This window comes from Geotrypetes seraphini, chromosome 15 (assembly GCF_902459505.1).
Source record: "Geotrypetes seraphini chromosome 15, aGeoSer1.1, whole genome shotgun sequence".
Lineage (NCBI taxonomy): Eukaryota > Metazoa > Chordata > Amphibia > Gymnophiona > Dermophiidae > Geotrypetes > Geotrypetes seraphini.
The window spans coordinates 34,817,305-34,833,163 of record NC_047098.1 but is presented as its reverse complement, the minus strand read 5'-3'; the positions used below and the strand labels follow the sequence as shown (position 1 = coordinate 34,833,163).

General features: G+C 43.7%; 1 protein-coding gene across 3 annotated transcripts in view; it reads left to right on the top strand.

The window, feature by feature from the left end:
• Positions 1-14,842: 14,842 nt before the first annotated feature.
• The window catches only part of CORO6 (coronin 6), a 98,138-nt gene continuing 97,121 nt past the window's right edge, over positions 14,843-15,859 (top strand). Inside the window, exon 1 of one of the 3 annotated variants that reach the window (XM_033922524.1) lies at positions 14,843-15,042. The gene's annotated coding sequence lies outside the window, so the exon portion shown is untranslated. Of the gene's footprint in view, positions 15,043-15,209; positions 15,322-15,859 lie in introns of those variants that run through there. The other 2 variants (XM_033922526.1, XM_033922525.1) reach the window with 2 other exon arrangements.

Sequence of the window (15,859 nt, the reverse complement as noted above, 5' to 3'; positions counted from 1 at the left end):
TACAGGTTTACAATTCATCACTCCACCCCCCACAAACCCAGCCAATCACCACCAATAAGTTCAGGAACTTTCAGGCTATTGACCCTGGAGCCCTCTCCACCACTGTCTCATCCCTCTCCTCAACTACTGTATCACGCAAGTCTGTCAACGAAGCCATTCTCTCCTCTGCTCTAGACACCCTCACTCCTCCAATTAAACGCCCTGTTAGGCGTGCCAAATCCCAACCCTGGCTGACCCCCTGCATCTGCTACCTGCATTCCTGTGCTCGCTCCACCGAACACCTGTGGCTCAAATCCCATGCGCACACTAACTTTATACACTTCAAATTCATGTTGATACCATTCCAGTCTGCCCTCTCGCTTGCCAAACAAGAATATTATACCCACTTAACCACCTCTCTTAGTTACAACCCTTGCTGTCTCTTTACTACACTAAACTCCCTGCTCAAAGCATCCTCACCTCCTATCCCCCCTTCAATTTCTCCCTAGACTATGGCAGAATTCTTCTACAATAAGATCCAGAAGATTCACCTTGAGCTCTTAAACAGGCTGTCTCCCGCCTCCCCTCCCCTCCTTCCAGATACCCCTTCTGCTAACCTCTCAAGATTTACTACCCTCTCCTCCTTCTCTGAGATCACTGAAGAGGAAACCGCACAGCTTCTCTCATCCTCCAAACCCAGTACCTGCTTCTCTGATCCGATTCCCAGTGACCTACTCAACGCTATCCCGCTGTCATCCTTCCCATATGTCACATCCTCAACCTATCGCTGTCCACTGCAACTGTCCCTGATGCCTTCAAATATGCCATTGTCACACCCCTCCTCAAAAAACTCTCACTAGACCCTGTGTGCCTTTCCAGCTATCACCCCCATCTCTTTCCTCCCCTTCTTATCCAAGTTACTTTACTTGAAAGTGCTGTTCACTGCCATTGCCTGGATTTCCTCTCATCCCAAGCTATTGATCTGCTTCAGTCAGGCTTTTGCCCGCTACATTCTACAGAGACCGCCTTTACTAGAGTTTCCAGTGACCTGTTCCTGGCCAGATCCAAAGGCCTCTACTCTATCCTCATCCTTCTGCTCTCTCTTGGTTTTCTTCCTATCTCGCCCATTGCACCTTCAGTGTATGCAATGGTGGTTCTTCCTCCACAGTCATCTCTGCTATCAATTGATATACCTCAAGGCTTTGTCCTGGAACAACTCCTTTTTTCAATCTACACCCGCTCACTTGGAGCGCTGATCTCCTCCCATGGTTTCCAGTATCACCTATATGCTGATGACTCCCAGATATACCTTTCCTCACCAGACATGTCTACTGTAACCCAGACCCGAGTTTCAGCCTGTCGGTCCGATTTTGCTGCCTGGATGTCTCACCACCATCTAAAACGGAATATGGTTAAAACAGCTGCTCATCTTCCCACCTAAACCCACCTCCCCGCTTCCCCCTTTCTCTCTCTCTCTCTCTCTCCTCCCTATCTTGTCTGCTTGCAATCTCAGGGTCATCTTTGACTCCTCTCTCTTCTTCTCCACCAGATACAACAGAGTGCTAAAACTTGCCACTTCTTCTATAATATTACTGAAATCTGACCTTTCCTCTCTGAGCACACTACCAAAACCCATATCCCAGCCCTTATCACCTCACGATTAGATTACTGCAATTTGCTACTCTCAGGTCTTCTGCTCTGCCTTCTTTCTCCCCTTCAGTCTGTCCAAAATTCAGCTGCATGACTCACATTCCGTGAGAGCCGCTATACTCATGTTACCCCTCTCCTAAAGTCACTTCATTGGCTTCCCATCCGTTTTCAAATACAATTCAAATTCCTCTTACTGTCCCTCAGCTGCCCCTCATTATCTCTCTCCACTCCTCTCCCGCCTATGTCCCCTCCCCACCACCACTACCATGAGCTCTGCTCAACTGGTAAGTCCCTGCTATCTGTGCCTTCTCATTCTCTGCCAACTCCAGACTCCGTCCTTTGTGTCTTGCTGCAAACTGCCTGAATCCCTACGGTGGGCTCCATCTCTGGCAGTGTTCAAGTCTAAGTTGAAAGTTCACCTCTTTGAGACTGCTTTCAACTCCTAACTCTCCTCCTCGGATTCTGCATCCCCAACACTTTATGCCATGTCTGTCTGAATGTCAAAGTTCAATTGTAAGCTCTTCCAAGCAGGGACTGTCTAATGCCAAATGTACGCCCTTTGGCACTATAGAAGTGTTAAATAGTAGGTTAAAGAACCCCCAGAAGTGCTACATTATATCTGGGTTTACCATGCATTTAAGCCCAGATTCTAATGCAGACATGGGCAACTCTGGTCCTTGAGGGGCGGAATCCAATTGGGTTTTCAGGATTTCCCCCATGAATATACATGAGATCTATTTGCATGCACTGCTTTCAATACATATTCATTAGGGAAATCCTGAAAATCCAATTTGATTCCGGCCCTCAAGGACCGGAGTTGCCCATGTCTGCAATAGTGCTTTTTAGTAAAAGGATCCTTTAGAATGCTATTTGAAGTTACAAAGCCTTTTTTTACATTTTTGGTATTATGAGACTTCTGAGGCTTTTTCCTCCCAAAACTATGTACAGTAATTGGAAAGACAGTAACTATAAAAAACTGGATATACCAAATTATGACTATTTTAAAGGTGCACATCAGCAAGCAAAATTAAGCAAGAGTAGAAATGTTTGAAAGTTGCAAACACAGCTTTCATAATTGAAAATCATGGCTGGAGCTTTTGTTTCAGAGCAGCATGTGCAGCTCTGGTTATCTCTTGTCCATCAGAGCCTTCTGCAGTTTGTAAGTGAATAAATTGCAGCTTTCATTCTTTTTTTCATTACTTATTTATAATTTCAAAAACAATCCCCCACCCCGAAATGCTAATTTATCTAACAGTTTTTTCTCTAGCCCTTACCTGTGGAAGATCAAAGAGATCCAACAAAACAGAAAACAAAAGGATAAATCTTAAGAAGATAACCTCCCTAGAGGAAAGAAAAATGTAAACATAAGAACATAAGAAGTTGCCTCCGCTGAGGCAGACCATAGGTCCATCCTGCTCAGCGGTCCGCTCCCACGGCGGCCCTTCAAGCCCATTGCCTGAGTAGTGGTCTATATCTATCTATACCCTTCAATCCCTTTTTCTTCTAGGAATCTATCCAAACCTTCTTTGAAACCATTTAATGTGTTCCTGTCTACCACAGCCTCCGGAAGTGCGTTCCATGTATCCACCACCCTCTGAGTGAAAAAGAACTTCCTAGCGTTTGTTCTAAACCTGTCCCCTTTCAATTTCGCCGAGTGCCCCCTTGTACTTGTGTTGCCCCATAATTTGAAAAATCTGTCCCTGTCTACTTTTTCTATGCCCTTCAGGATCTTGAAGGTTTCTATCATGTCTCCTCTAAGTCTCCGCTTTTCCAGGGAGAAAAGTCCTAGCTGCTTTAATCTGTCTGTATATGAGAGATTTTCCATTCCCTTTATCAGTTTAGTTGCTCTTCTCTGTACTCCCTCAAGTACCGCCATGTCCTTCTTGAGGTACGGCGACCAGTACTGGACACAGTACTCCAAGTGCGGCCGCACCATTGCACGATACAGCGGCAAGATGACTTCCCTCGTCCTGGTCGTGATACCCTTCTTAATGATATCCAACATTCTGTTTGCTTTCCTTGAGGCCGTGGCGCACTGCGCCGATGCTTTCATTGTTGCGTCTACCATCACTCCCAGGTCTCTCTCTAGGTTACTGACCCCTAGTGGTGCTCCCCCCATTTTGTAAGTGAACATCGGGTTCTTTTTCCCCACGTGCATGACCTTGCATTTCCCTATGTTGAAGCTCATTTGCCATTTTTCGGCCCACTTTTCCAACTTCGTTAGATCCTTTTGGAGATTTTCGCAGTCTTCCCTCGTTTGAGCCCTGCTGTATAGTTTGGTGTCATCTGCAAATTTAATGACCTCACACTTGGTCCCCGCTTCTAGGTCATTTATGTAGATATTGAACAGGAGCGGTCCCAGCACTGACCCCTGTGGAACTCCGCTCGTGACCCCTTTCCAGTCCGAGTAATGGCCCTTTACGCCAACCCTCTGTTTCCTGTTTGCCAGCCAGTTTTTGATCCATCGGTGGATCTCCCCTTGCACCCATGGTTCCATATCTTCTTGAGCAGTCTCTCGTGTGGTACCTTGTTGAAGGCTTTTTGGAAGTCGAGGTAAATGATATCTATGGATTCCCCTTTATCCACCTGGCTGTTCACCCCCTCAAAGAAGTACAATAAGTTTGTGAGGCATGACCTACCCTTGCAGAAGCCATGCTGACTCGGTTTTAGCTGCCCATTGTTTTCGATGTGTTCACAGATGCTGTCCTTAATCAGTGCCTCCATCATCTTTCCCGGGACCGAGGTCAGGCTCACCGGCCTGTAGTTTCCTGGGTCGCCCCTTGAGCCCTTCTTGAAGATGGGCGTGATATTTGCTATTTTCCAGTCCTCTGGGATCTCTCCGGTTTTTAAGGATAGGTTGCATATTTGTCGAAGTGGCTCCGCTATTTCGTTTTTTAGTTCCTTGAGTACCCTTGGGTGAATGCCGTCCAGACCTGGCGATTTGTCGCTTTAGTCTGTCTATCTGCTTGAGTACATCCTCTTGGCTTACCTCTAAATTGACCAGTTTATCATTTTGGTCTCCCATTACGATTTCCTCGGGTTCCGGAATGTTGGTTGTGTTCTCCCTCGTGAAGACTGACTTGGAAGTAGATTGTAAAATTTATTGAGAAGGTTCGGTAATTGGAGAAGCCTCTGCTTGCCTCTGTAATATGGATTTGTTTCTGAAAATCATAAGTCAATTGGGTAGCTCAGAGAAAATATAGAAAGCATTCTGTTTTTTTAATCACACGTTTGGAAACTTTAAAATAATGCTCTTCTCTATAAGATACTAGGTTGTATGAAAAAAAATTGCCTGTGCTTCCTTTGTGTGACCTTGGCCACATCTAGGAAAAATACATATTTTCATAGAAAAGAACAAATAGCCCTGACAAAAAAAAAAAAAAATAATAACTTCACCAGCTAGAATGCATCAAGGTCCAGTGCCAGGAACATGAACAAAGTAGAAAAAATGGTTGTCCTTTAATCCTAGGCTCACAACAATGCTGTGAGTTCTAGACAGTCTTTTGATATAAGGCAGTATTTTGTGCAGCCCCAGTCGAGGGCGATGCAGTGTTTTCCTCTGCTGCCCCCGGGTGTTTACCGCCTTGCTGGCTCCTTCCTCTGTCTTGCTGCAGCGTTTGCATGTTTGTGTGGCCCCAGAAACATTTTTTTCTGGCAATGCGGCCCAGCGAAGCCAAAAGGTTGGACACCCCTGATATAAGGGGAGGGGGTCTTGGCAGAGGGCAGGTAGTATAATCTTGGAAATCTAGTATTCCCAAAATTGTCTTAACAAGGCCAATAGGAAGTCAAATAGTCACAATAGTTGAGCTGATTCAAATACGTGTGCATGAAAAATCCAGTTGTTTCTGTTGTATAAAGTGAATTTGACACAAAGGTCTGAGGTGGCTGTTTTATAAACTGGTGCCTTATTTTTAGATGCAACAAAAGGGCGCAGTTGGTGTCAGTTTTATAATGGCTAAAGGGCATGCCTAAATCATTTTAGAGCATTCAGATAAGTTAGATGTTGAATAAAATAGGTGACAATGCTGAACCCCGAGGGACACCACATTGTAAGTCTATCTGGCATCATTGCTGCTATTGATAGAAGAATGTAGAATTAGGATTTACTGCTGTACAGATGATATACTACTGCTAGTGAAACTAGAGCCTATTTTCCTGTCTTTAAATGCAGTCCATAGGGGTCTTGATCAAATTCAAATATGGTTATCAAAAAAACAAATTAGTGATAAACCTTGATAAAAGTTTTACTTGTTGGTTAACAGGACATCTACCCATTCCAAATACATCATTGCATTTCAAAGGGAGGGATATACCCCTTGTAGAAAAATGTAAATATCTTGGTATAATTATTGATTCACAACTCACATTTCTGGCACAGGTATCGGAAATGGTAAAAAAATTTTAATGTAAATCATGTTTTATTGATGCACAATCAGCAAATACACAAAACGAGTACGACAAGGTCGAGAACACCAAAAGTACAACAAAACAATTTTTTCAAATGAACCCCCCTACCCAGTATCCCTAAAATAGCAAAGAAAGCAGAGACTGCTGAGCAAGCTCAGCAAGCACCAAACAGGACAACCCCAACCACACCTCACAGAATCGATCCCCACCCTACCCAACTTACAGACAACACTCTCCTATCCATCCATACCAACCATCCACACTCAGCCACACAGCATACCATCCATCCTGGGAAAGCATCCAAGGGCACACGGTATCAACATCTAAAATGAGTTTAAGACCAGACTTCTGGCCCTAGGAGAAAGCGATTGAATACAGGAGTCCCAGGTCTAAAGGAAAAACTTTTTTCTGCTTGAATGACAAACGGGCATGGCGCTGCTTCAAGAGCATCAAATTATGAAAGCGATTCCTCCAAGCCCAGTAAGCAGGTGCGGTCGCTTGCATCCAGACACTAAGTATGATCTTATTACCTTTAACAGCAACCTTCCGGATCAGCATCTGATGTCCCCGAGCAGACACCCTCAAAGATTCATATCGATCCAGAAGCAAGCCCACCGGTGACATTGGAAGAGATTGGCCAAAAAGCCTTTCCAGAAAGCGGAGTACAGCTCTCCAAAAACTTTCACGCGAGGGCACCCCCAAAATGCATGAAAAAATGAATTGCATCCCTGTTGACATTTAGGGCAGGTTGTGGAGGAAATACCCCCCAGCTTTGTGTACCTTCTCTTGGGAAAAATATGCTCGATAGACCACTCAAAATTGGCATTCCCTCAGTTCGGCGCTAATAGAAATAGATGAAATACGATTAATAAGGGAAGGGAAATTCAAAGACTTGACAGGTATGCCCAGATCTCTCCTCCAGCGATGCCCCAAAGCCTCATAAGACTTCATGGTAAAAAAAAAATTTTTTTTAAAGGTGTTCATGTATTAAGATCTGTGAGGTCTCTGACAATGACAGCTTTCATACTTTGATTCATGCTTTCTTTATGTTAAGACTTGATTACTGTAATATTATCTATGCAGGTCTTACAAAGTTTAAGATCAGACGACTTCAGACATTGCAGAATACTGCCATAAAGCTATTAGAGTATAAAAATAATTTTGATGACGTGATCCCTCTTTATAGACATTATCAGTGGTTGCCAGTTGTCTATAAAATTCAATTTAAAATATTAGTACTTACTCACAAAGCATTTCATACTATGGTACCTGATTATCTGAATTCACTGACTATTCCCTACACTCCAGGGTACACGTGATTATTACAAGATAATAGATTACCATATTTTTCAGCATATAAGACACACCTGACCACAAGACGCACCTATAGGTAGAGGAGGAAAAACCAAGAAAAAAAAAATTTGGTTCTGAATTTTTTTTTTCTTGGTTTTTCCTCCTCTAACTGTAGGTTGGTCTGGTGCTGGGAAGCCCACAGCCCCCCCTGTACCTTTTTTTTTAACTGGCGGTGGTCCAGCACGGACTTCTGCTGGACAGCTGCCTTTCTCGCTGCAGAGCGGTGCATAAGGCAGGAGCGTGACCTTTGCACTTCCTGCCTGGTCCTGCGCTACTCTGTGATTGGCTGCCATCAGTTATTGCGATTCGCAAAGCTTTCTAATCTGTCCTGTGTATGGCAAGACAGATTTGGATTTTCTGGGGTGGGCTTCAATGGCAACTCTAGTACTTGGAACATAAGAACAAGGCTGGGCAGACCTAGGGCTCTTTTTAATAAGGTGTGCTAGCATTTTTCGCACACGCACAAAATTACCACATGCTAAACCACGCAGTATTCTTCTAGAATAACACCAGCTCAATGCTGGCGTTAAGGTCTAGCATGCGTGGAAATTTAGCACGTGCTATTCCGCGCCTTAAGGCCCTAACACACCTTAATAAAAGGAGCCCCTAGAATCTGTATTCTGAAAACACCAAAGAGAACAGGAGCAAGAATATGTATTTTATGTCACATTCATTGTTGGTTTAATCATGAACTGATAATGAGTGTGACTGTTAGACAGACTTGATGGACTGTTCAAATAACTAAAATCAATAAATCACTATCTACCATCATCTACTATATAACCTAGCATTGTGTAGCTATAATTTGCACTTATCCACATTGTTTCATCTGCCTTTTGGATGCCCAGTTTTCTAGCCTCCAAGATTATCCACAATTCCCACAGTCTGCATGCAAGTTAACATTTTTGAATAATTTTGTGTCATCTTCAAAATTTGCATACATTGTTTCTATTTTTAGATAATTCATAAATGCTAAAATGGATTTGCCCAGTACAGATCTCCATGCAAAACCTATTCATCTTCCTCCAGTGAGAGACATGGTCATTTAACCCCCTACATTGTTTTCCATATTTTAACCACTTCTTCAAGAGAACATTGTTTTCTATCCCATGGCTTTTTAATTTTGTTCAGGTGACTTTCATGGCTGACTTTCTGAAAATCTAGATACACTATACCAATTGTGGCTCACCTTTATCCACACATTTAATTGTGCCTTTAAAAAATGTAGCAGCTTGGTGAGATAAGATATTCTTCGATAAATCTATATTGATTTTGTCATATTAAACCTTGTCTTATCTGTGTGTTCAGTAATTTTGTTCTTTATAAAATAGTTCCTACCATTTTCCCTAGTACTGGCAGAGGCTCACCAGTCTGCAATCTGCTGGAATAATCTGGGTTTTTCTATATGGCTTTGTATTTAATAATTTATAGTTTAAATATCCACTTTAAAAATATTCTTATTTGAAAGTTAAGCACTTATCTTTTCATCAAGGCTGGGGAAGTTGTCGACATGTTTTGCCGTTAAAACTTTTTCAAGGCTGTCCCCTTTTGCTAACGCCGTCCTCCATCGAGTTGTATTCTCAACTCGATGGAGGACAGCGTTAGCAAAAGGGGACACGCATTCATCCCCCCTCACCCCCCCCCCCCACTCAGTATGTGACAAAATGATCAACAGACCAGAGTTGTTGAATATTCACCTATCTCTTGCTGTGTTCGGTTCAGACCATGCAAGTCTATCTGGTATCGGCCTCTGTTCCCCCATGCTGGATTTGGCCATTCTTCTTTGTGTCTCACTATTTATGGGACATCGGCCTCAGATCCCACTATTCATGCCCAAGGTAGCACCTCAACATCCATGTTGTATTTCCATCTTCTTTCTATTTACGCATCCCCTGTGTCTATCGCACACATTTTTTAATTCATTCAGTTATAGACTCTTATCACCTACCTCGGAAGGGTGTTTATGCATCCACCTCCCTCTCTGTAAATAAGTATTTCCTGACTTTACTCCTGAGTCTACCTCCCTGCAGCCTCCATTCATGTCCCCTAGTTCTACTGCCTATTTGAAAGAGATTTGTTTGAATATTAATGCCTTTCAAATACTTTCTCCAGCATATATTCAAGTCCTCCAGTCTTTTCTCATACGTCCTATGGCACAAACTGTGTACCATTTTCATAAATGAGCTATTTGAAAACAGCCTACTGGTAAAAGTACCTATTGTTTCTTTCAGTTTGTATGACTGTTAGGACCTTTTATTTTTCTATGACTACAGCTGCTGTGGCGTTCTACAACAACCCCTGTCCTAGGTAACTACCTAGTCTTGCCTAATGACATAAAAAGCATTTTTCAAGGAATGAATAAGGCAACATGTTCCCTTGATCCATGTCCTATTGGCATGCTGATTTCCATGACAGATGCCTTAACACCTTTAGTTTTGCACATAGTTATACAGTCTTTGAATACAGGGTGTGTTCCCTCACAGTTTAAAAAGGCAATTCTGTGTCTTTTATTGAAAAATCGTAACGATGGATCTGTGGCGAATCATTTTTGCCCTATTTCTTCACTAAATTTTCTAGCCAAGGTATTGGGGAAAAAAAGGTGGTGTTGAAACAGCTGCAGAACTTCTTGGAGGTGAATAATATCTTGGATGATCATCAGTTTGGTTTCAGGCCAAAGTAATCCACGGAATTACTCTTGCTTTCTATGTTGGCGAATGCATGGAAAGGTTTACATTTGGTACGTGTTATTTTATGATTTTGTTGGATGTGTCATCAGCAGTTGACACTGTGAAACCAGTCCACCAAATACCCAGGTTTCACAACCTTGTCTGCAAGATGTGATGGTTTAGTCATTTTTTGAAAACAGGATATTTTGTGTGGAGGTAGGTCAGGAAAAATCCAGTTGGTCCACAGTAACCTGTGGTGTTCCACAAGGTTCGTTCTTGGCAGCTGTGTTGTTTAACATTTATTTGCCATCTTTGTAAGTGGCTGCGTGAGCTTGGGATGAGTTTTCGTATATATGCTGATGACGTCCAGTTTCTGATTCTCGTGAATAAATCAGTGGATGATGCTTTGAAGGACCTTAATGACTGCTTTCAGGTGATTAAGAGCTAGATGCATTTGAACCAGGTGAAATTGAATGTGGCAAAGACGGAGGTTTTGTGTGTTGGTTGGGAACGACAACTATCACTGTTTCTTTCATTGAGATAGTCTTAGATGATGCAGTGATACCGGGACTGCACCAGTGTAAATAAATTATTTAGGGATAGTTTTGGATTCTATGTTATCTTTTAAACCTCAGATTAAGTCAGTGATCTCCCAGATATTTTTTAAACTTCAACTGTTGCGTGGAAAATTTTAAAACTGTTAATAGTGCAGTATTTGGGGCAGTTCACTTGGGCAAGATGGTCACTGCTGGAGGCCTTTGCTCTGACACAGCATAGAATCTCTTATGTTCTTAAGATCTGCACTTAGTTTGTTCTAGTACCCAGCACTCCTTCCCTGTAATCATAAGACACTACAGTAATGGAAATAGCCAGTAATGCTAGCACGCTTACTGCCCAAAGCCCTAGGTTCTTAAGTCTCCTGTAGATATGCTGCACAATACTTAAACCCAGGACTCTAGTCTACAGGTTTCCTCCATCCTCTGAAATTTTGGATCAGTTGGAAATTGTGAGGATCAGTTTCTTTCCCCTCCACACCCTGATAACAATACCATAAAACCCATAATTGGCTATCACATTTTAATATTAAAGTTACTGCTCACCATACAATTTCTATCAATTTGTTTACTGTATTGGATGAAAAGGTTTTTCGTTTGATGTGTGTCCAAGATGGGTTCCTATGAATTGGATATTTTGTACCATGTCATTCTGCATCAGACTAAAGGTCCATCAAGTTTTGCATCCTGTCTCCAACAGTGGCCAATCCAGGTCACTAGGAAGTACTTGGCAGATCCCGCAGAATAAACCCCATTTCCTGCAATTCTCTCCTAGGGATGAACAGTTGCATTCCGAGAATTACTTGGCTAAGAATTGTTTATGGATTTTTACACTAGGAATTTGTCCAAACTCCTCAGTTTGTTGTCAGAGGAGGTGATCAAGGCATCTAATTTAACAGCCTGCTATTTGTTGGGCCACAACAAAAAAAAAAATCCTCAATTTGTTTTAATGATATGCTATTCCTGGTACATTTTGAGAGATTCAGATAGCTTTATTGGCCTGGCGCTTTCAAGATGTGATTCAAAGCTCTGCCAATGATTCCTCCCCATACATTTCTGTTGTCATGGGGTAGGATACTTGTAGAACCTGGATTTTAAGGTTCTGCTGTGCACATTATTTCTTTTAGTATTGTTGGTGTCACTATGACTGTGGCAGCCTAGTTACATGCAGAAGCTTTGAGAGAAGAGCGGTGAGATGCTGACAATATGGAAGTCAGGAGTGGGGGGGAGGGGATGGAAAGTTGGAGATGCTGGATCAGGGGGGTGGGACAAGGAGCAAGGAGGAGAGGCTCTAATGGTAGACTTAGGAGGCGAGAGAAAGAGAGATCTTCCTCTGGATTTTCTCTCTTGTGTGATTGCTGCATTTCTGTTATTTCTATGTCCTATAATGATATTGGAGTTCCTTTTAGTTTATAAATTGTTTTGTTATGCCTTCAGGCAAAGTACTGAAGTTTATTAAATAAAACAATCCATAACCACTGGGGAAGGTGCTGCTCCTGGGGAAAACCAGAAAGGAGAGAGAGAGTATATCAAGAAGGGGAGTTAGGAGAGTGTGTGTGGACTGGTATGGGCACTGGTGAGGAAAGGGAAAGAGCGATAGAATAGGCAGCAGTGAAGGAGAGGTAAAGAGAGAATGTGTGAGAAGAGATGGGAAGGTGAGTGAACAAGGAGAGTATGTGCGAAGACAGAGAAAATGGGGAGAAGGTGACATAAGAGGAGAGGATATGATTGGAAAGAACAGGTGGAGGAATAAGAAACGGGAGAAAGTGTTGAGAAGGATGGGAAGAAGAAATTAGTGAGAAGATGCAGAAATGGAGAGAAGAAAAGAGTGGAAGAAAAGATGAGGGAAAGGAGTTATGGAGAGGTAAGAAAAGGTGAGAGTGGGCAGAAGATGAATAAGGATTTTGAGACTAGGAGTAGAGGGCGAGAAGGGAAAATCTGGCACCTAGAACATAAGCAAAAGTATCACGACAACAAGCTGAGTCTCTAGAAGCAATTCCAAGAGCATAAACTGAGTAACTGAAGAAGAAAACAAAATCACAAGGCAGAACATATAAGGGGGGAAAGCTAGAGAAGTAAAAATTAATGAAAGAATAAAAAAGGAAATATAAAGGAATACTATAAGAATAGATAAAATATTTTCAAGGTGTTAATGTGGCACCCTTCTTCAACTGAAACTGTTTAGGTGGAAAGGTGGTAGTGGTAAGTAGGAGAAGTGGATGAGTGAGAGTATGGTAGTGGGCGGTGGAGAAGAGGAGAAAGGTAATTAGTACCCAGCTGAGAAGAGGAGGAAGAAAGCCCCTTCCCAATGCAGGCACACTCGATCTAGTCCAGTGGTCTCAAACTTGCAGCCCACCAGGTACTATTTTGAGGCCCTCGGTATTATAATGAATGATTCTTTATGGAAACTTGTGCCTTAAGTGTCCAGTGGTCACGTCCACAATCGCCTTCAGCTCTTACCTCCTCTAGTACCGGACTTGCGCACAAGCTGCATTGCCTCCAATGTTGCCCGCCTCACTGCTGTAATTTCAAGCAAGCACTTTCCTGTATATTGATTGTGAAGTGGAGTGGAGAGGACAATTGCGTACAGACCCAGGAAAGTGCATGAGGTTACAGCAGTGAGGCGGCAACATTCCAGAACGTAAGGTAACCCTTGGAGGCAGTGCAGCTTGTGCATGTGTATATAATCTCGCGCTGGAGGTGAGAGCTGAAGGCAGTTGCTGGACGCGACCACTGGACACTAATGCTTTATGAAAAATGGGAAGGGGTAAAACGCGGATCTGACGGATCTAAAACCGCACATCCTTAAAAATCTGAGATCTGTGCCACTTATAGTTAGTTTCTGGCTCTGACAGACCTCTATGACAATTTAGTGCTGACGGATCCGTCTCAGCATAGGGAGAGAAAAGTATTAGGATCCGTCAGCGTTAAAATGTCATTGAGGTCTGTCAGAGCCGCGGACCTCAGATTTTTAAATTTACTGGGGCTGCAGGAAACCGGTTTAAAGGATTTGTTTTAGAGCTGCTCCAGCACTAGTCTCTGGCTCTGACAGACCTCAATGACATTTTAGCATTGACGGATCCTAATACTTTTCCCTCCCTATGCTGAGACGGATCCGTCAGCGCTAAATTGTCATAGAGGTCTGTCAGAGCCAGAAACTAACTATAAGTGGCACAGATCTCAGATTTTTAAGGACGTGTGGTTTTAGATCCGTGAGGTCCGCGTTTTACCCCTTCCCATGAAAAACCTGTAGCTTAATTCTTTATAATACCAAGTCCCTCAACATGGTACCTTGTTTCTTGCAGTTGATACTTTGATAGTTTTTCACTTTCTGCATGTTGCACTGCTTTCAGCTGTGTATAGCTGAAATTATCAGAAGCAATTAAGGAAAGATTTATAAACTCTAACCAGTTTTACCTCATGCAAAGTTGTCATTTATTTAATAAGACATTAACTATTTTTTTTTCTGCAGCCCTCCAAGTGCCTACAAATCCGAAATGTGGCCCTGCAAAGGGTTTTGCGTTTGAGTTAGAGAATGACACGGTGACAAAATTCATCACCATCCCCCGTCCCCGCGGATAACCGCGGGAAACCATCTTCATGCCATTCTTTAAAGAGAGAGGGAAGAATCAAAGTATGAATGGCCACAACCACTGACCCACAAGCTTTGCTTTGAAGAATGCTGATGTAGAAGGACTGAGGTTGAAATAGACACTAGAAAATGACATGGGATTATTTCCCGCAGTTATCCGCGGGGACGGGAACGGTGATATTTTGTCACCGTGTCATTCTCTAGTTTGAGTCCGCTGATCTAGTCTGGAAATTAATATTTCAGGACCCATAATGCAACAGTACGGCGTTGTCAAAATTCCAGAACTCCTAAATAGTCCTTGGGTAACTTGGGCCGCTTTATGCCTGAACCTGTCGTGTCGTAGAGACTAGAAAAAAAACCAAACTAAACCCACTCACTGCCCTGAATCAGGAGAAATCTTACAAGAGATCTGGAATGTATCCTTACAAGTGAGGACGGAGTAACTAGTCGGACTGGCCTGGTCCCTAGCGGTTTACATACTTAAAAGTACAAAACGAACAACACAACCCCCCCCCCCCTCGCGCCATTAGGCTGAATTTCCTCGAGAGGTTGGGATGGCAGCACAAGGGCGGCTGGGTTAGGTCACTGCAAGTTCTGGCGCGAGGGAGCCCGAAACGCGAGCTGTAGGAGGCCACGCGCTCCGCGTCGAGAAGCAGCTCTCCCTTCTCCCGCCTCGCTTCGCCCCCTCCCCCTTCTCCGTCCAGCTGTCGGGTTATTTTGATGGCAGCAGCTGTTACTGCGGCGAGAGGAGCCTCCTGCTCCGGACGCCAGCAGTGCCGAGCCCGGGCCGGAGCCCTGCACACCCCCCCCAACGGACAGCAGCCCCAGGGGCTCAAGGAAGGTAAGCGGAGGGGGGGGGGAATACAAGTTCTTTCGGACCTGTCACTGGGAGTTGGATGGCAGCCGAAGGGCACCGGGAGGGGGCAGCAGTACGAACCCGAGAGATTCAAAGGGGCTGCCCGAGGGGGGGGGGGGTAATGGGTAGGGGGGTCCTGCAGCCCTGACTCCGGGCTCCCATCGCACATTTCTATATTAGGAAGGTGATTTGTCTCCTGCTCATTCCTCCGCGGCTGGCAGCTGCAGTTGCCCCACCCGAAGCCACGAGGCCCCTCTGTTCCGGGTATGTGTTTAGCCCCTACCGGTGCGGTGCCCCTCTCTCCGTTCGTTGCTCAGCCTATTGCCCCCTCTTTCATTAACTCCTTATTCCACTTCTTCGTTCCGTGTGTGTCTTTCTGCCCTTGTCCCAAGAATGTGTTCCTGTGGGTTACATATATGGCTTGGGGGGGGGGGGGGCTGTTGCTTATTGCATTCATATTTCTATTCCAGTTTTCTCTTTTCTGTAAAATTAACTAGTTCTGTTCCCCATTTTCTCAGAAATTGATTTGATTGCGTCCACTTTTTTTTGGGGGGGGGAGGGGGGTGACTAATCCTGCTCCTTTTAGCTTCCATTCTGACTGAAAGAGCGGGATCGGCCACCATTAGCAACTGGTGGGAATGTATCTCCTACTTCTGTTGGGTTTTTGCAGTGACTCTCCTTGGCCAGGGTCCATGCTGGACCCTAGTAATAATGGGGATAATATTCTGCAGTAAATGTCTTAACTGAATTGCTTAAATTCATAGATATATCCAGCAACACTATTGGCTGCTTATTGCCCATC